This window comes from Lathamus discolor, chromosome 6 (genome assembly GCF_037157495.1).
Source record: "Lathamus discolor isolate bLatDis1 chromosome 6, bLatDis1.hap1, whole genome shotgun sequence".
Lineage (NCBI taxonomy): Eukaryota > Metazoa > Chordata > Aves > Psittaciformes > Psittacidae > Lathamus > Lathamus discolor.
In genome coordinates this window covers 4,631,974-4,651,821 of record NC_088889.1, presented here as the reverse complement: position 1 = coordinate 4,651,821, position 19,848 = coordinate 4,631,974, and the positions used below count along the sequence as shown (strand labels likewise).

The 19,848-nt window shown below is 43.2% G+C and overlaps 1 protein-coding gene across 2 annotated transcripts in view; it reads right to left on the bottom strand.

Moving 5' to 3' along the window:
• SHANK2 (SH3 and multiple ankyrin repeat domains 2) overlaps positions 1-18,728 on the bottom strand; it is a 366,357-nt gene extending 347,629 nt beyond the window's left edge. The window contains exons 1-2 of one of the 2 annotated variants that reach the window (XM_065685197.1): positions 18,495-18,728; positions 9,839-9,959 (exon numbers count right to left, since the gene is read on the bottom strand). The gene's annotated coding sequence lies outside the window, so the exon portion shown is untranslated. The remainder of the gene's footprint in view (positions 1-9,838; positions 9,960-18,494) is intronic. The other variant, XM_065685198.1, reaches the window with a different exon arrangement.
• Between the last annotated feature and the right edge of the window lie 1,120 nt (positions 18,729-19,848).

Genomic DNA, 19,848 nt, shown 5'->3' with positions numbered 1-19,848 from the left:
CATTCCATTAATGTGGTACAGGGAAGGATGCCCTTTAAACGAGCAGCATGTGCTCTTCCTTGTAGCAGATTTCAAGCAGGCTCCTGGAGGGAGTTTGCCTCCCAAAATGCAATCACTGTTCAACAGGACATAGCTTCCTAATCAAGCCTACTTGTTAAATGTGGTGAGGTGAAAAGGAACCAGGTGAGGAACTAAAACATGAGGCTCATAACATGCTATGAACACATGTCCTGAGTTCAGCTGTAAGTCATTTTTCTCCTTCCTAGTAGCTGGTGCAGTGCTGTGATTTGGCTTCAGTTTGAGAACAACACTGGTAACACACCAGTGTTTTAGCTGTTGCTAAGTAATGCCTACCCCAATCAAAGACTTTTCAGTCTCATGCTCTGCCAGTGAGAAGAGGCAGAAAAAGCCAGGAGGAAGCAGAGACAGGACACCTGACCCAAACTAGTCAAAGGGGTATTCTATACCACAGCACACCGTGCCCAGTACAGAAACTGAGAGGAGTCACCCAGAAGACCCAGATCACCGATCAGGTCAGGCTGGGTATCAGTCAGTGGGTGGTGAGCAATTGTACTGGGCATCACTTGTGTTTACTGTTATTTTTATTTCCCTTCCCTTTTCACGTTTATATTCTCTCCCCTTACCATTATTATTGGTGGTAGCAGTAGCAGTTTTGTATTATATTTCAGTTACTGGACTGTCCTTATCTCAACCAGTGGGATTCACATTCTTCCAGTTCTCCTCCCCATCCCGCTGAGAGCAGGGGGAGAAATAAGAGTGAATGAGCAGCTGCATGGTTCTGAGTTACCAGCTAGGCTTAAACCATGACAACACAGTTTACAATGAATGAGACTTAACAGACTAAGTATGTACAGCAAGTAACAAAACATTCCCATGAGGTTCTTGAGCTGCCTAAATGGGATTATCTCCATATACATTGGAGCATATTCAACAAGATTACACTCATGTATATTACAACACATGTCCATGTGCTTTAACACAGCAGATATGTAGAGCGGAAGCAGATCTCAGGCATCTGTACAGACAATACATTGTCTTTTAAACTAACAGTTCTACTCTAGGATAGGATTCCTTTAAATGAATAGTTTTACTCCAGGATAGGATTCTCTCTTCTTTCCCTTATGAATAGATGGCAAACAAACAAGGTTCCATGAAACTGGAAGCACAACAAATGGAAGAATAGAAAAGCTTTCCACAGCTTACAAATTCAAAAGCCTTTGCACATTTTGGGTAGCCACGCGTACACAATACAATAAGATCACAAACTCAGTTCAAAACAACCAGGTATCAGTTTTCAGTCTCATTAGCAACCCACCATCCCGGGGGAAGTCATTGTTCCCAGGTAAACATGTCTTCTCTGATAAAGAGACTGGAGAAAGGAGAACAAAATTGACAGATGCACACAAATCTCAGTGGAGATCTCCAGTTAGACTAATAAAACCCATGCCAATCAACCACATTATGCAATGCTTATTTACTTTTGCTGAAAATACACAGAAATTTTCATGACAAAGGAATTACAACAGGAACAGAAAACTCTCCGAAGGCAACCTCTGACATTTTATGTAAAGGACACCCAAGTCCAGCTGCCTCCAGTCAAGCACCTGTGTGAGAGCTGCAGCGTGCTGATTCCTCTCTTAAAACACATCCTCCCTGTGAGAACATTACCTGTGTTTGCCTGCCTCGATTGATACCATGACATGGGCTTTGGATTGGTTTATCAGTGGGTTTACTATCTTCAGTAAGGCTGTTGGTTGCACTGGCACCAAGTTCTGACAGGCACTATGTACCCATCCACCTCCCGGCAGCACAGTTGCGTTTCCTTCAGGTAGATCATGTGATCCCCATCTCAGTGGATATCTTGGTGAGCTTTGTTTGGCTCTGTACTAGTTATGCACCTAGACAGACACCCTGTGTATGTCCAGATGATGACCTAGCCCATTTACTAACAAAGTATTGCATTTAAAGCCTGTTGACCTGGGTTCTGTGGAGAAGCAATAAATACTGCCCCTGCTCTGAATCACCACAGAGGTATTGAGCACATTAGTGGAACTTCATTTATGAAAACCAACAAAGCATCTGAGCCACAGACCTAAAACCCTCGTTCATATAACACACTGCACTAACCACAGTTACACCAGGCATCAATTTGTTTGGATTTTCCAGTATGGATCTGCTGCACAAAACATCAGCTATTATTTCCACACAGGATTTATTCAGCACTGTGTCCCTACTGATAATATGAATGTAATTTAGAGTCTCAATTTTTACAAACTTGGATCTTTCCAGAATACAGAAAATATAAATGCAATTAAAGAAAGCATAGTCATTTTTCTCTAACTTTCAAATAGTTCCAACCCTCAGGCAACGGGTAGAGACACCTCATACAAGACTGTGTCACCCAAGGCTCTGTCCAACTTGGCCTTGAACACTGCCAGGGATGAAGCATTTACCACTTCCCTAAACAATCTGTTCCAGGGCCTCACCACCCTCACAGCAATGAACTTCTTCCTTATATCTAACATGAACCTCCCCTGTTTCAAATTGAACCCATCACCCCTTGCCATATCACTGCAGCCCTTGATGAAGAGTCCATCTCCAGCATCCTTGTAGGCGCCTTCAGGCACTGGAAGCTGCTCCGAGGTCTCCACGCAGCTTCCCTTCTCCAGGCTGAACAGGCCCAGCTTTCTCAGCCTGTCTTCATAGGAGAAGTGCTTCAGACCCTGATCGTCCTCATGGCCTCCTCTGGACTTGCTCCAACAGCTCCATGTCCTTCTCATGCTGATACCACATCACTGCCTCAGTGAGACTATGGGCCACAGCTTCAGCTGAGAGAGGTATCATCAGCATCACGGGAAACCCACAAATTTAACCTACCCAGAGTTACCTAGACAAAACCTATTTTGGTACCATAGTAACAATCCCACCTGCCAGGGTGCACTTGGGCCATAGCTTGCACTGCAAGCCTCTGTCTCTATCTGCCTCAACCTCACCTTTCCCAACAGCTCTGTAATGTGAGCAGGTGCTGTTTACCCAGCATCTCAGCTCAAACGAGTAATACACTGGTTGCCAATAACAATACACCTTGTTACTGGCATTATGAACATAATACCACTGACAGATAAATCAGAAGAAATTAATACAGCCCTCAAAAGGAGTACAGAGAACATTGTCTGAACACAAATTCCACAGGACACTTGCATGGAAATTCTAACTACTTGAGGGTTAGGCAGGAAACAGAAGAGAAAATAAATGGTATTGAGGGGAAAACAGGACTATGTTTATAGGAACATTTTTCAGGTAAGCCTTCAGAGGACAAATCACATGAGCATCTCATGTGCCTCATTAGCACCACTAAATGCAAACACAATAGTAAGCGACCTGAATTGAGTATCATCACTAAGTGTGAACAGAATCAGTTGTTAATGGCCTATTAGCATCATAATTAGCAAATGGGATATTTATGCTCATTCAATCTGCAAACAATATTTTGAATAGCTTAAACCATGACACTAGCAGTAAGAGCTCCACCTGAAGAGGAAGGTTTTCAGTTCAAAGGTCGCTGAGCTTCCCCAGGATGCCCTGAATTTAGTCTTGGAGCACCCAGATGCTTTGAAAACCTTCGAGAGAAGGGTTCTCTTCTTCCAAAGTGCATTCCAACAATCATCATGCTGCCAATGCTTTGTTACCAACACTGACCAGGTTTCCTTACCACATTGAGCAGAGAACAGCAAGGCTGAGGTTGATGCACTCCCCAGTTCAACAGCATTCAGATGTAGTTGTCTGGGTTTGACCCAGTCCTACTCAAAGAGTATTAGTAGAAACCTTTCTGCTCCATTCTGATAAGTCTCTTACCATTATTAGAAGCTTTGCTGTGGTGGTCACAGGCTATAAAATCCATATAGTACAATATCCACGGTGAAAAAAGTTAACTTCTGTTTTAAACCAATCTACAAATTTCAACTGGAAATTTCATTTTTTAGCTCTCATGCTGCACAACTCTGTGAACAATAGTTCCACATACACTTAATCTACCACCTTCACACTTCTGAAAAGCTCAGTTCTTTCACACTCAGCTTTCTCTCTAAACTGAACTCACTTCTTGATTTTCCCTTTGCACCTCATCCAACTCCATGAGACCCAGAGATACATAGCATTAAAAAATTATGTCCCACTAAGCATTTACATAGCAGAAAAATGCTGCCCTCAGTCCTTTTCTCAGGGCCTTCTTGTTCTTGCCAAACACTAAGCTGATCTCTAAAAATGAATACCAGCATTCTTTAAAATTAGGACTTGTATATCTTAAACCAGCAAGTACTTCTTGGCACAGAGTCCATCCCTCCATGGCATAGCTGACACGCAGACACTGGAGACTCTTGAGAAAACAAATCACAGCTTGAGTTCACCAGGTAGCTACTCTGCATGCATTCTACATGACTGAGCTCTCAATAAACCTGCTGTAACACAAACATTTAGAGGTCAAATTGTGATACATTGCACTATATTTGCTCTGTTCTTAGTCTGTCCCTCAGCATCAGACACTCATCCAATACAGACTTTAAAAATAAACAACAACCAAAAAAACTTTTACTGATATTGACTGCAATATATAAACTGCTTTAAACAATGTCATTGGCATCCCTGAGAGGCCTTTTGCTGTTGAAGGACCACACAACTGTACATTAATGATGTAACGTGATGATTCAGATGAGACTTTGAAGGGTTTGTCCATACTTCTCTCAAACCTCAATTATACTATTTTCCTTATCATCTCAAACCTATAGAACCTAATCCCCTATTACAACACTTATCATCTCTATTCAACCTTAAAATAAAGGATGCAGTTGCCACATACTCGAGTTGTTGCTTATTAAAGGACAATCGTTGTTCATGACAATTCCTATAACCAGGTCTAATGCAAACATCCTAAACTAAGCTACACACCAGCCCTTCTCCTTGCACAGCTAGACTCAGAATAAGCCTAGAAACTTCAAAGGATAACGTTTGACACTCAGCTTCGTTGCTTTTTGTCTCCTCTAACTCTAGGACTGCTCTGTAAGGGAACCAGACATACTACTCTTCACCCCTCCTCAGCCTTGAGTGATAGCTGCCCTGTCTTTCTCTGGCCTGAAGGGTTTTACAGCCTCTGCTTTTAACTGCCTGTTAGATTTCTGTTGAGAAAGGCAGAGAAAGATACCAAAGACTGTGGTAGGTTACACTTTGTTCATCCCATGGCCACATCTGTAACAGCAATCTCCACAGCATCTCTGGAATATGATCCAGTAAATAAGAAATGAAACACAGAGTGGTTAAAGATTTCTCTTCTTGGCATGGGATGAAGTGGATGTGAATGCTCTGGGTAAGATAAAATAAAAATCTAACTTACCTATTTCTTTTGCCATAACAAAATGGATAAAATCCTAATGAACGCACCTAACTTGCAGCTTTCTTCCAGTATGACAGCAGAACTAACATAACATTTAGTTGGGTAGAACTGGAAGTCAGCATAAACTCTTCTTCTGCATGCTCCTCTCATCTTGACTTTAAATGTACTACACAAAAAACCTTGTACCTTACCAATGCCCGATTTTGGGATCATTGTCATTCCAGGGGCTTGGGATGCAGGAAATAAAAGGTTCCACACACGCATAACTGTCACCTACTTACCGACAACTGTATTTTCACCGGGTTTGAAACACATTTCAACAAACTGAAAACAACTGCTCTTAGGCCACTGCACTCTCTTCTCTTTACAAAAACGTTTTACAAAGGACAGACCACTCTAATGATGGTATTTAGGCGACCACACCCACCAGCCCTCAAGGCAACACGTTCCATCTTTACCCAAGAAATCATGACAACCTTTGCAATGGAGGAGAAGCACATGGAAAGGTGATTTCAAGCATTACAGTGAGTTTTATGTACTGCCAGAGGTGACAATACCAACAGTCTCCCCAGTGACCTGTGAGCAACTCCAGCCAGGGAATGTTAACATCCTGTTGGCATTCCTCTGACTAACTGATGGGTGCACCTAGAATATTCCTTAACTAGTTCAGTGATTCTTCTGAAAGCATTAGAATTCAATGAGCCTGCCAGGAATCTGCTACATATTGTCCTGTTTAAGAAAGCCTGAATTCAAGGCATGTCCCCATTATAGGCCAGAGCATTAATCCAATTATCCACATCCAGAAACTAGAGCAGGAATTGACACACCCCCTGGATGGGGCCAGATGTTCTTTTAGCAAAATGCTTTTCACTAATGAACAAGTGGTTTTGGTCTTCCTCACAGACAGGTGAATTAATGAAGAAATTTTAGAGAAATTATTAACTGATTATCATCAGCAGAAAACAGTGTGCAACATTCAGTGAATACATTTCTTCAGGAAAAATAAGTTCTATTACACTTCCTCAGCTTCATAAACTATTTACACCAGCAAGCTTTTAGCTGATGGCTTCAGGCAGCTCAAATACCCCACAAATTAGGGCCATCAAGAAGGTGTTTAGTGCATTCTCTGCCCCTAAGCAAGATTAAATAGACCCAGATATATGCCAACAGATAACTCTTGCCCTTACAAGTGTTCAGTGAGAGACTCTAAGAACTCCCCAAGAAATCGGAGATGAAAATAAGTATTAACCGAGAAACCTGCACACACACAGGTAGTGTACAAGGTGCGGCATCCACTGCACCAGCCTCCTAGGCTTCCACGTGGTAGAATGTCACAGTGGAACAGAAGTATCAAGTATACAACATAGCCATGAAGCAAAAATGTACAAAACCAGAGTTTTCCTGCAGCCAGTTGCAGCCACTGTTTATGGTTACCCAATAAACTCCCTTCAATGTTACATGTTTGTTTTGCTAAATGCCTGATAGCGTTCAAGTAATTAGTACAAATTTACTTTTGAGTAATGTTTTGAAAGGGCATGAGCATGGTTTGAACTGACAAAATTATGCCCACATTCTATTACAGCACAACTGCATATACCAATTACTTGCTCCAGTTCTATTACTAGGGAGTTTTTTCAGCTTGTTTTGGTTTTTATGTTCTATTTTTACATTAAATTTAAGTCAGACAGCTTTCAAGGCAAAACCAATGTTCTTGAAGGTACACAGCAAGACAAAATGCCACCTTTTTAACACCTTTAGGTGCTATTGGAGCACAAACATTTTTGTATATATTTGCAACTATCAACACAACATTTGTATACAGTTTGTGAGAAACTGATAAAATTAATCAGTGTGTGAAGCACAGAGACTGAGCACACTGAAGTGTAGGATGTTTAGGGAATCAGGAACTTGTGCATCAGCCAGAAGTGCCCAAGGGGGATCTAAGCTCTCTCACTGATGCGATTCCACAGACACAGTGGAAAACAAGTCTAAAGCAGGAATTCAAATAATTTTTGTTCATTTTCATATTGGGTTTTATTTTCTGGTTGTTTTGTATCTAAATCTGATTCTGCAATGCAGAATTTCTGTATTACTTAAGGAAAGATGTAATATTTACATGGAAAGCTGAAGTCCTTATCTTTTAACCAACTGGCATATAAATAAAGGTCTAGAAAACAAGTCATCTCTTTCATTCTGCTGGTCACCAGTTGAACAGATGCTTTTCAAAGATGACATTTAAAAGTCTGTATACATGATGCTGCCTTACAAACTTTTCAAAATATAATTTATAGTCACTTACTGAGAGATTACAACAGAATAAACTGTTTACAAAAAACAAACCCAAATTCCCAAACTGAAAAGCTACAGCTACCATCTAGTTCAAGCAAAAGAGAGAAAAGAGAGAGAAAGATTAAGTATTTTGCAAAATGGAACTGGAGAGAAGCTGAAATATCAAGCAGTAATTTCATAAAACAATTCAGCTGTAGCCAAATGCTAAGAGGAATAAAAACAGAACAATTGCAACAACACTGTGGAACAAGGCTTGGGTTAACAAATACACTGAAAACACACTATAAATTACCATTAGATTATACCTCACACGGTCACTGTACACTTCTAGATGACCAGTAAGGAAATGTTGATATTTGAGGACCTCAGTATGACACTGTGTTCAGTTTAGCTCAAAAATGATAGAATATTAGATATCAGTAAATACAGTGAATATACTACTACATATGTCACTGCATACTACATAATATTCCATCACACTGAATAAAACCAGTAAACATGAACAAACATTTTCTGCTAAAAGCATATTATCAACAGCCAGGAATGTTGCTGAACTGCTGTATTCAGTGTAACTGACAATGTCTTTTTGTCCCATCTGGCTTGGCAGTTAAGGGAGCTTTACAGAAAGGGAAGGAAAAAGTAGTACGATGAGTTTAATTTCATAGAGTATTATACCTTCTTTGTCAGGCTGAATTATCATGTAAGGAAAGTTCCACAGTAACCCTCAGGCTTGGTCCAGCTTTATTAACAGCAGAGAAAGTTGGACCAAGTAGGTGGATTACCACAGGACAGAGAACTTCAAGGAAACATTTAAGTTCTCAGTTAAAAAGGCTCCTCCTTCTCTTTTCTGCCTTTCAAACATAAGGAAGGTTTGTATTTCAGGATCTCATTAAAAATTAAGCTCATATCCTCAATAGAAAGGAAGGCAGAAATGCCATCGGACACAAGAACACTGTTGTATATAAACAGTTAGGATTAGAAATACAATCCACCAAAAAACAAACAGTGACACACTATGATCCAGCTCCACAGGACACAAGCCACTGCACTGCCACCACACAGCTCTGCAGGAGGTATTGTTCTCCTTGAGAAAAACTGACAAGATATGGTGCTACTGGGATACATCAGGAAGGGGAACAGAGGAAAGAGAAGCATAAAAAAGCAAAATACTACCCTGGACTATTTTTTTCAATATGGATCTTTTAGGGACTTTGACATATTTTCTTCCATGTGGCATTTAAAGGCTGCTTCAGAGGGCCTGCTCTTTGCATTAACACTTGTGTTTTTGAAGTCGGCTCCAAGGTGGCACCGATTTCAGAAGAGCTGCTGACACCAGCTGAGAATCTCAATGTACATAAAATAAACACTTTTGTTCCTTAAATGTTTTCCATGGTTTTTAAGTCTAAAAATTTCACATCCCTTTAATCTGCACGTTCAGTTTACAGCTGACTGACAAGCTAAGTGGCGTTCACAGTGATACAAAAGCCTTGCTTTTCAAACCTGACTGTAAAAGTAAAAACAGAGTAAAACCAGAATTTGTCAAAAGCTAAATTCTTCTATGATGACACTTTAAAATATTTGTTTAGGGGTAATCCTTGCTATCAGGTAAACACTATGCCAATGAGAAGGTGACACACACTTTTCTGGTTCACACAGCAGAGGCATTTAAAAAAAAAGAAAGAAAAAGGCATGTTTTCCTTCTGTAATGCTGTTTCGTCGCATCAAAATGGTAGGTTCAGTTCAGTTTTGCAGGTGGTGCTTGTGGTGTTTGCAAAGCATAGATAACACCTCAGCTACAGGCTGGTAAGCTGGCAGACATCAGAGGGCAAACTGTGAAGATGATATTTGTGACTATCAGCAGCAGTGGGAGTTGTGGGAAGTCTTGAAACTAAGGTCAGAGTGCAGGAAAGAGAAGGACAGCTGCCTGTCCCCAGCTCTCATCCTTCACACAATTGTAACTACAGAGAGGACAGCAATGGGGGAGCTCAGACTTACTGCCAAGGGAAAGAAAACAGAGGATTACAGCACCCACAGGCATGAGACAACTTCTGTGGTCTGAAAAGCCAGTAAGGATATTTAGTGCTGACCTTAAGATCACTCTTCCCTCACATGGGGTGCTTCTCCCCCACTGAATGACCTTACCTCGTGTCCAAGAGTGGAGCTGTTCCTGTTGCTCACAAAGGGAAGCCTGCAGACTGCTCCTCCAACCTGCTGGGCTTGTGCTTTCCACTGGGGAATGGACATCCAAGTGGGTGTCACAGGGCTGAAAGTGAGAAACGGGAAAAGCATTAAATTTCTGCAGGCTGTTGACTTCCCAAAAGTGGGTTTCAAACCCATTTTAGAGAGAAGGTGATGGTGAGCAGAGCAGCCAGCCTTCCAACCTGGAAGCTCTTTGGATCCTCCCCTCAAGCCAGAGGGTCATCAGAGCACAAACACAGACTTCTATGGGATAGAGAAGCCAGGTCTGCCATACCTGCCAAGCAGTCACCCCTGTGAGCTCAGGCAGGAAACAGAAACTCATTCTTGCAGAGACGGCTGAGCCACACGGAACAAGGATCCTGCAGAAGGACCCTTCTCTATTCACCACTAAAGGCACTTAAACCACTGAAGTCAGGTGAAACAAACCCAACCCTTAATTATATCTATGTGAGAGCAATAAAGCCCTGTAAGTCATTCACTGCTAGCCACAATATTGCCTTGGCTCCTGGCCCTGCTTCATTATGACAGATCAGTCAAAAAAACAAAAAGGTGTCTCTCCAAGTCCTCACCTAGATCCCTCCTCTCAGGATCCCACAGCTGACACATCTGGCTGATTCTCAGGAATTACACACTTATAAACTGCAACTGGTTGCAGTAGACAGGTAGACAAGCCTTGTCTATCATAAAGCATTGCCATTTAATTCTAAACTTTTCAAACTTTTCAGGTCTAGCCTGAACAGCATTATCAGTTTGTGACAGGAAACAGGCAATGACTGACCTAAATTAAGGTCTCTGGATACACATCAACTTCTGTTGCTCCTGCAGAAATCCCAGATTCTGGGAGTTACTAAGAAACATTCTTAGTGAAAAATACAACGTTAACAAAAATCACGTGTCCACCAGACGCATTTGCTTTTATAACTCCTAGGAAGAAGCAATGGGTAACAAAGGATATGTGACTATCACTAGTAGGAAAAGGTACCACCCTCTTGCTTAAGTTTTCCAGGCTACAACATCCTTCAGAAAATCCTTAGCATTTTCTGGAGAAGACACAAATAGTACAGTCCACTGCACTGCTGGTAGGATCATTCTGCAGTCCTATTAAAGCAACGCATAATAACAAACCTAATAACAACATACTGCACCAAAGTCATGTCCTATGAGAACACTGTCTAATTGGATAGATATCATCTAAGAGGAAGTCTTGAATGCTCCATCCCTGGTGGTGTGCAAGGCTGGGCTGGACAGAGCCTTGGGCGACGGTTTAGTGCAAGGTGTCCCAGCCCACGGCAGGGGGTTGGAACTGGATGATCTTAAGGTCCTTTCCAACCCTAACTATTTTATGATTCTAAGAGAGACATAATGTTTCATACAGCTACAGTAATTTATAGTGTACTTAAAAGTCTATTTTCAGAAATAATGACTAGAGATATGTATACACACTAGGGTAAATTATGGGCCAGATTACTGAGCTTGCTACAACTATGACATGCTGCAAGGGGAACCTAATGGGAAAGCAGCTGCCCTAAGAGAGCTAGTGGAAGATTTCCACAGCTCAGTTACCTGCCAGATTAAAATTTACTAGTGCTGCTAACATGGAAGCTCTTAAGGACATGTCCTGGGAGTAACCCAAAGGCTGGCAAGTGGCACAGGTTTTATTACACTCCATTTTTTTCAGGTCACGTCCTCTGAAAGTCAGTCTCTGGAGATGAGGGGAGCAGCAGCAGCAGTATCCGATCCCTCCTCTCTGTCTGCAGCGTGGCAGTGGGGTACAACTCAGGTAGGAATCCCTTGGGTTTCATAACTTCACAAACAGCACTCTGTAGTGGAGGAAGTCAGTGCACTCTTTTTGGATAACTGAAGAAAACCTCCACATGTTACAGTGCTCAATAAAATGTTTGGAAATAGTGCTGAAATGGGAAAATGTTAATATACAATTTTAACCAAAACGTGAATTTTAACTGAAATGCAACATGGTTTCCAGGGACACGCCCTATTCACAGAATCATAGACTGGTTTGGGTTGGAAGGGACCTTAAAGCTCATTTAGTTCCAACCCTGTCATGGGCAGGGACACCTTCCACTAGTCCAGGTTGCTCACTCACCATAAAAGCTGCTTTCAAAACACATCTGTAAGGAACATCAATGTGATTTGCTACATGCCTACTGCACATCAGTTTTTGCACTCAGTCCTCCTTTTAAAATAGGTTGATGGGATCTGAGCACAGGCTCCTCTCATTACAAAAGCATCTTTTTGTACCCAGAAAAATCTTATTGCAAATTCTTTAATTATATGCCTAATTTAATTGCAGCCTACATTTTGGATGAAAATTAGACTGGAGCCGGTGTACAGCATACTATCTGAGACACCTTAAGCTACCAAGACTGGTCCAGATTTCTTACTACAAAGTCTCTGAGAAGTGACACTGAAAATGGTTCCCAAGAAGGTACAAGTAGCTCTGAGTCTTTCACACCCAAGACAACAACACACACTCCCATCTACAAAATTGACTAACTGCAACTTTTACAGTTTAATGAAGAAACTGAGCACCAGGTTCAATCAGAAATGCAGAAAGCCAAAGGGTGGATAAGTAAGGCTAAATTTAGGAAAGAACTTTAAATTTCTTAGAGACATCAGTTTTCACCAGCGAAAGAGATTCTTTTTACCAGCAGGATTAAATAAGTGGCATTTTAAGGACTTTTTCTTGTTGCTTTTTCCACTGGTTACTTTTACCTACATGTCCCACATTAATGTCAGCAAATACATTCTCCCTGGTTATGATTAACATAATGCAACACCTTAATTGTGATAGGGTTCACTCCTCATAGTTTCTCTCCATCTCTGCTTCTCCTCTCCGTTAATACCTATTGTCTTTTTTCCTTTTCTCACCTGCACTTCTTCCCCCTCAGAACGTTAGCAGGGCTACATCCCAGATGGTACAACCCATGAGTGACCATCAGCTATTATAAGTGACCCAGAAACAGCTCTCTCCCTATCTGAAACTTAGTAATGTCAAAGGATGATATCCAGAAGTCACAAACTACTCAAGATACACAGCCTCTTCTCACATCCCCAGGTAAAAGTCATGGTGGTAGAATAGCTGGATGATTTTATATATTTATATTGCAGTGTTAGCACAAATTAAAGCAGTTATCTTGACAATCAGATTAAGGACTGTTGGATATTCTGTTATACTCTGACGATTAAACTTTAAATGGTTTCATAGCTTCACAGTCTCCATGTTGAACATAAAAATACTGTTTAACTAACTGGTTTTCTGAGGTTCACTTTCAAAACTGAGACAGAATAAATATCCTGTTTGTAACTGAAAGGCTGTTAGTCCCCAAACTGTATTTCCATAACAACTGAAACCTCATTACAATTCTCAGATTTTGCCAGGTATTCTCTCTGCTGATATTTTGTCAGTAAAGTTTAATTAAACAAAAAGCATGTGTGCCTATGAATCTTATATTGCAAGGAAGAACCGGTATACATGGCTAAGTATAACGCTGGTACCAAAACCTAGATCAGAGGTATTTACAATCCAAATGTAGGAATGAAAGAGTTTAAATCCATTATATATGACAAACCCTCCTACATGAAAGTGCAGTAACAATTTCAGGAGAATGATGACAGTTTGGTCATTGCCACTCCATCTTGGAAAGGAAGCAAGCTCAGCAGTGTAGGAGGGAGCTGTGCCTTGCCATTTGGCTTCAGGGATGGACAACAGCCACTGGCCTATTTTACTTAACTGGTGCCTCTAAGAAAGTGTTAGCACAACACTTACTGCATCCCCTCATTAAGCACCTTGCTGCTCACCCATGCATAGCTATTGAGATACAGCCCTCCCATGCAGCTGGGTACAAGGCACATTTCCTTATACGCTGCCACACACCAGACCAACACATGCCCAGGAGTGGATATGGGTGCACTGCTCTTCCCTGCTTTTTTCCATCAAAAAGACACAGCAGCCTGGCTGGTTTCCAAATAAAGGGTTTGTTTGGATTCTTTTAACCAAGAGCTCATCTACTGCTCCGTTCAAACACAGAAACAATGTTGGGCACAAAATACAGCTACCGTATCTCAGAGATCAGACAGAACCATATGCTAAATGTGTCACAGCAAAGAAAATCAAAACACTTTTTCAAATCTAATTTGAATTTAAATCTGATTCACAGTTTGCCTTATGTTTAATCTCACCATTTAGACGTAGGTCTTTATTTGTATCAACAGAAATGTGGCACACCATTTTCCCCTCCTTCCTGGAAGAATGGAGATGTTAAAGCTGCTGTATTAAATCATCAGTAACAGTTGCACTTATGGTTTACTCCTAAGGGGTCTAGACTGTACACTTCTTACCAACAGGATAATGCACTCCAGCAGCACACAGTGCTTGCAGTATTGCTCACAATCCTATTTTCAAACACTTTCAGATAGGGACAGCCTCACACGCTGTGGCGTCTGAGCCAAAGTAACCCTGTGCTGGCTTACAGACTGGCTGACTTGAAGGCAACCTATTAAAACAAGACTCAAGTTCTGGGCCAAGGGCTCATCTCAGACCCCAGGTTTTTAACATGAATTAAATCTCATCTCCTTATTCTTAAAGATAAACTGTGTCAAATACATATACTCAGCATCTCCAACATGTCAGTGACAATCATCTCCACGAGTGAGAACTCAAGCATTTTTATTCTCAACATCACTTGACATCAAGTAAAAACACTTGTGTGAACTGCTGGCAAAGCGCCTCTGTCGTATCCTTGTCTACTGATTGCTCCACACAGAACCTCACAGCCTGATCTTTCAGTTCAGACATAAAGCTCTGTGCCACGGAAACTGAATTCCAGGGTCAGCTACATTGCTACCCTAGCTCCAATCACACTATTTTCTCCTGGTTTCCCTCTATTCCTCTAAATCTGCAAGTTTTTATCTGCAGATAGAAGGGCTTTTCCCTGAAATTTCTGGAATGTGTTAATGCTGTGCTCACAATGAGATCACTGCTGGCAAGTTGAGTGTAAGTAAATACCATGCTAACTCCGTTCATTTTTAAAGAAGCAATGAAGCTTTTTATTGAAGTATGAAGACTGAAGGGAGAAACTGGCTAGAAAAATCACCATAACCCTATTTTGAAGTTATTTTTCCCTGGCTGAACTGAAAAATGCAGAAAGTAAACACCATATACGGCTTACAGTATACACCTATTCTCAGGATTCTTGGCTTGTGAATTCCAGGTGCTGCTTCTCAAGCAGGCAGGAAAATTAAATTCAAAAAAAACATTGATTTTAGCATGACAGTGTTTTGCTGAAGTTAATGACACGCAGAGCATTATGCATGCATTTACATTCCTGATTAGGACAAGATTGAGAAGTTAGAAAATAGAGCAATGATCCTCCTGTAGGCTTCAGCAAAGGTGTTTCAGATACGCAGGAGACAGTTATAACTAACACAGAAGAAATACATAAAGGTCAAAAAAAAATAGAAGTATTAAAAGGCTGAAGATAAATAACTTGTCTCTACTATCCTTACAAAGAGTTCACATTATCTAGGGTGCATACTTTTTTAATTAATAGAAAACTAGTTTGATGGGAAGATGTACGTCACCCTGGGGCTCTGAGGGGCTTCTCTAGAAACTCACAGTCCTGTTCCACAGCAAACACTTACCAAACTCCCCAACGTAACAATCTGACCTCAGAAGCAGTGAAACTGGAGTCTGCCAATGAAACTTAAGACAGAAATTTGATCAAGCCATTGCAGTCTCTTGCATAATTCACTTTCCCTTCTTCAGACTGCTCTCAGCTGATCTGGAGAATGAACACACCTCCCAGCCCTCCACCTTCCTCACATCCCAGATACCCTAAAGACACCTTACCTGAGTCAGGCACATCCTAAAGGGGTGAAGTCACAGTACCACTCGCTCCAGGAACACAGCACAAAGAGAAGTGTGATTTCCAAGACTCAAATCACTCAGCAAGTGCTGTGGCTGCCAGCTATGAGCAGCACACAGTGAGAAAGAGCCAGGGCTACTGCTGAGTGGAGGATCAAGGAAGCAACTCATGGGATACAGCATCAGAGAAATTTCTAAGCTACAGGAAAACAGAAAGCTTGAATAACCTCAGCTGACAGACGGAAGCACAAGTGTAGGGAAAAAGAGAAAAGCTGGGATGGAAGCATGGGATAATCAACCTGAAGAAATTAAACATTATTTTTATCTGGACTTAGCAGCGGAAAGCCTGAGTAGTGCAGGATAAAACAATAGCTATCAAAAGACCTAGTCAGAATCAAAACAAAGATATCTCAGGTGGCCCTGACTCTCAAGTGTATCTTGATGGGCTCTTAATTCTAGTTTACCGTAACACACCTGCTAAGGGTGCCCAGCAATAAGGCTGCATCTGGCCAGGCTTCATGCCCAGTTAACTAAATTCTTGGTTTAATTCCTGATTTAATTCTTCTAAACCATCAGACCAACTGTGGCTAGAAAAGAAATATCAAAGCTGCACTGTGGTTTGGAGGTACTGCATAAAATCATTGCAAATGCCTCAGTAAAGTTTTTATACCTCATATATTTAAGGTCAAATGGGTCATCAAATCTGGGACTGGGAAAAGTGTTGCCCCTATTCAGCAAGGGCCTTTTGAGGGCATTTTGCCTCCTTCTACAAGACCAGGAGTGTTTCTCCTAACCTGGTCACCCCCTGAGCAGCGATGACATCTGTTTCCCTACACTTTGCTTGTGGTTTGTGCTCTCAATTGATTTCTGAGGAATTAACATATTTGGCCTAACTAGAGTGCTTGGATTTTTAATATAGAAGAGATGAGCAAAGTTAATGTCCTATGACATCCAGAAGGACAGCTGGGACTTCAGTGCCTTGGAGCTATGGAATGCATACAGGTACATGTTTAAAACTCAGCACATTTCAGAGATGCTGAGTACCTGCAAACTTCCACTCACAACCATACCCAAGCCCGAAAAATCTTACTGTGGTATCCAGCAATAGATCCATAAATTTAGCAGCAGGTACTCCAGTTCACTAACTGTAACTGCAACTGTTAAGCAGAACAGAAGCCTGTAAAGAGTGGATCCACACTTAACTCACTTTCTTGCTGTCTCCTATTACATGTAAGCCAGTGGATGTGGAAATGCTCCCAGTTTCCCACTGCAGACAGGAGATGCGGTGCTCATCAGCACCTTACTGAGCCTCAGAGTTGTTTACAGATTCTCATTCTTCACAATCATGGGCAATTAGGCAATCACAAGTCTAATGCAGACAGGTCCACAGGAAATCTAATCCATTCACCAGCTCACCACAGGTTTGGATATAATATTCAGTACCAGTAAAATAACATCACATACCATAACAAACAAACACCTGAAGACAGAGCGACAGAGCTACAGAGCTCAGGAAGGAAGTGGGAAAGAATAAAGCATTATCAATTACAATCTCTACCCTGAAGCACTTCTTCAAATAAAACACTAAAAGAGAAGCACAAAAGACCTAACACTAATTATATATTTATTCACAAGAGAGATGAGGCACTGTAAAACCTACATTCAAGTCCCACACTGCTGAACTGCATTTCAACCTAGTTACCAAGACTTTGATTATTTCAGTGTGTTATTGTGTTTTTAATGTAAGCAAAGCAAAGCCATGTTATTTCACAATTAAGTCACAACCTTGGTCCACAAATAGCTTTAAACAAAGACAGCTTTTGTTTTTGACAACCTCTTCCCCTGACAGAGGCTCCCTTCAACAAGGCAGGTTACTCTGAGAGAAGCTCAACACAGCCAAGACCACAGGAAAGGGCAAAAGACCTAGATAAGGAAAGGATGTAAAAACTTCCAGAATAAATCCACTGGTGCTTTCGATTACTTGCAGGGAGGTTTTGTGACCTCTGTGTTAAAGAGCGAGGCCTACTTACACAGGTGTTTCACTAAGCACACCAACACCGACTGTATTTCCCACCGCTTTTACTGCTCCATGGCCCCTCAGGAAGCTCTGTCCCACTCCCGACCACGCTCGGCTCCCTTTCCCCTCTTCTACCTCATCTTGCCGTCTGCAGTCTTGCAAACAGCATGAGGAGAGACTCAGCAGTCCCGACTTCTTTGCTTACTTCTGCCTTCCCGCCCTCTTCGTCCTGTGCCAGTCACCGTGCACTTGTTCCCCCACCGCCCGCCATCCCTCCGCTACCTCAGGGCCGGGCTCCCGCCTGCACCGGCCCGTCCACCCCTCACCGCCCCCCTTCCTCTCCGCCATGTCCTCACAGCCACACACCCACCCGGCCGCCTCCCCGCTCCCAGCCCCAACAAGGGCAGGAAGACGCCTTCCAGGCAAGGCGCATTTCATGCCCTTGCCCGCTGCCGGCCCCGCTGAGGTAACGAAACTCCGCCGCTGAAGTCAGGGGCTGAGCCCGCACACAGCTCAGCTTCACAGGCTTCCAGTAGGTTCCCTTGCCCAATCCCACACCCACCCTGACCTCCCGTTTCACCTGCAAGCAGGAGGGCAGCCACCGACCCTCCAGACGGGGCAGAGCCGGTCCCCCCCCGTACCCACCACTTGGCGGCCACAGCACCCACCTCAGCACCCCCACCCCGGGCCGTGCCTACCTGTCGCGGGAAGGGCGGGAAGCTGTGAGGGGGCGGCGGGGACACCGCTCCCCTCACGCCCGGCTGCCGCCGCCGCCGCCGCCTCCACCCGGGCTCGGCGGGGCCGCGATGCCTGCCCGGGGTCGAGGGGGGGAAGAGCCGGGCCGGGGTCGGGAGGGGAAGAGCCGGGCGGGGGAGCCGCCCCCCACGCTCAGACAGGCAGCGCCCTCCTCACTGGCCGGGCCCCCTCCCGTCGAGTGCCCGCCGCCGCGCTTACCGGCTGCTCGCGGCGCCAGACGGGTCGAGCCGCGGCTGAGGGAGAGGCGGGTCCGGCGCTGCCCGCTCCGGTTGCCGCTAGAGCCCCGCGGAAGGACCGGGCCGAGGGGCGCGCCGCCGGGATACTCGCATTTTCGGCGGGGCTGCAGCAGCCCCCCGCGGCCCGGAGCGGTGTCCGGCAGCTCAGCCACCTCGAGCAGTGAGAAACTTCGGCCGACACCTCGATTTCCTCAGAGGAACAGAAGGTGTCAGGCTCGACCCATGAGGAGATCCAAGCGCGGGGTGGGCGCAGGGAGCACAAATCTCAAGCTGAGGGAGGAGAATCCTGGATGGAGCCTGGACACAGCTGCGGTGCGGAGCACTCAGGTGATGCGAAGGACTTGCTGGTTGTTCTGCTGCTGTTTCTCCACATCTCCCCAGCCATCACGCACCTGCGGCCACAGGGAGCAGCTACGGCTCGACAGGTAATCCCAAACGCACCACAGATCGTCATGGCACGGACTGCATCCCCGACAGCTCGCTTTGGTAAACGCTCATTTCTAGGTGGGATCGCTGCCAAGCCACCAAAAGGATCGGCAGACCTAAGAACCATAGTGAGTCTTATGGATGCAACAAAGTTAGGACTAACACTCAACAAAATGTCATCCTCAAAAGGCTGCATCTTCAACGCTTTCTATCCCCAAACCACACCGATTTTGAGTCAATAAATGCCACCAGCTGCAAATTTCAAGTTATTCCACACAAGAACATGGATTTCATGATAAGGAGTCAACCCTTAGGCACAACACAATGCTGAACTTCGACAACACTGACTCTCACTACATATTTTCTATATAAACCATTTCAAAGTGAACTGAAAATACATGTAAAAATACCCTTAGCAATTCATGTTTGGACTTTCTGAATGAAACTTTTTACTATGGTAGCTTTAAAATGGCTCTTTTTATACAAGAAATGTCCTTGAAAAGGAGAATATCCTTTAATATACACAGAGCAACTATGTCACCTCATAAATATCAATGAACAGCAAACTGAGTGCCATTCAAGTAATTTTCATGCAAAAGGCCTTATGCACATAGGTGCAATCACTAGAAAGTTG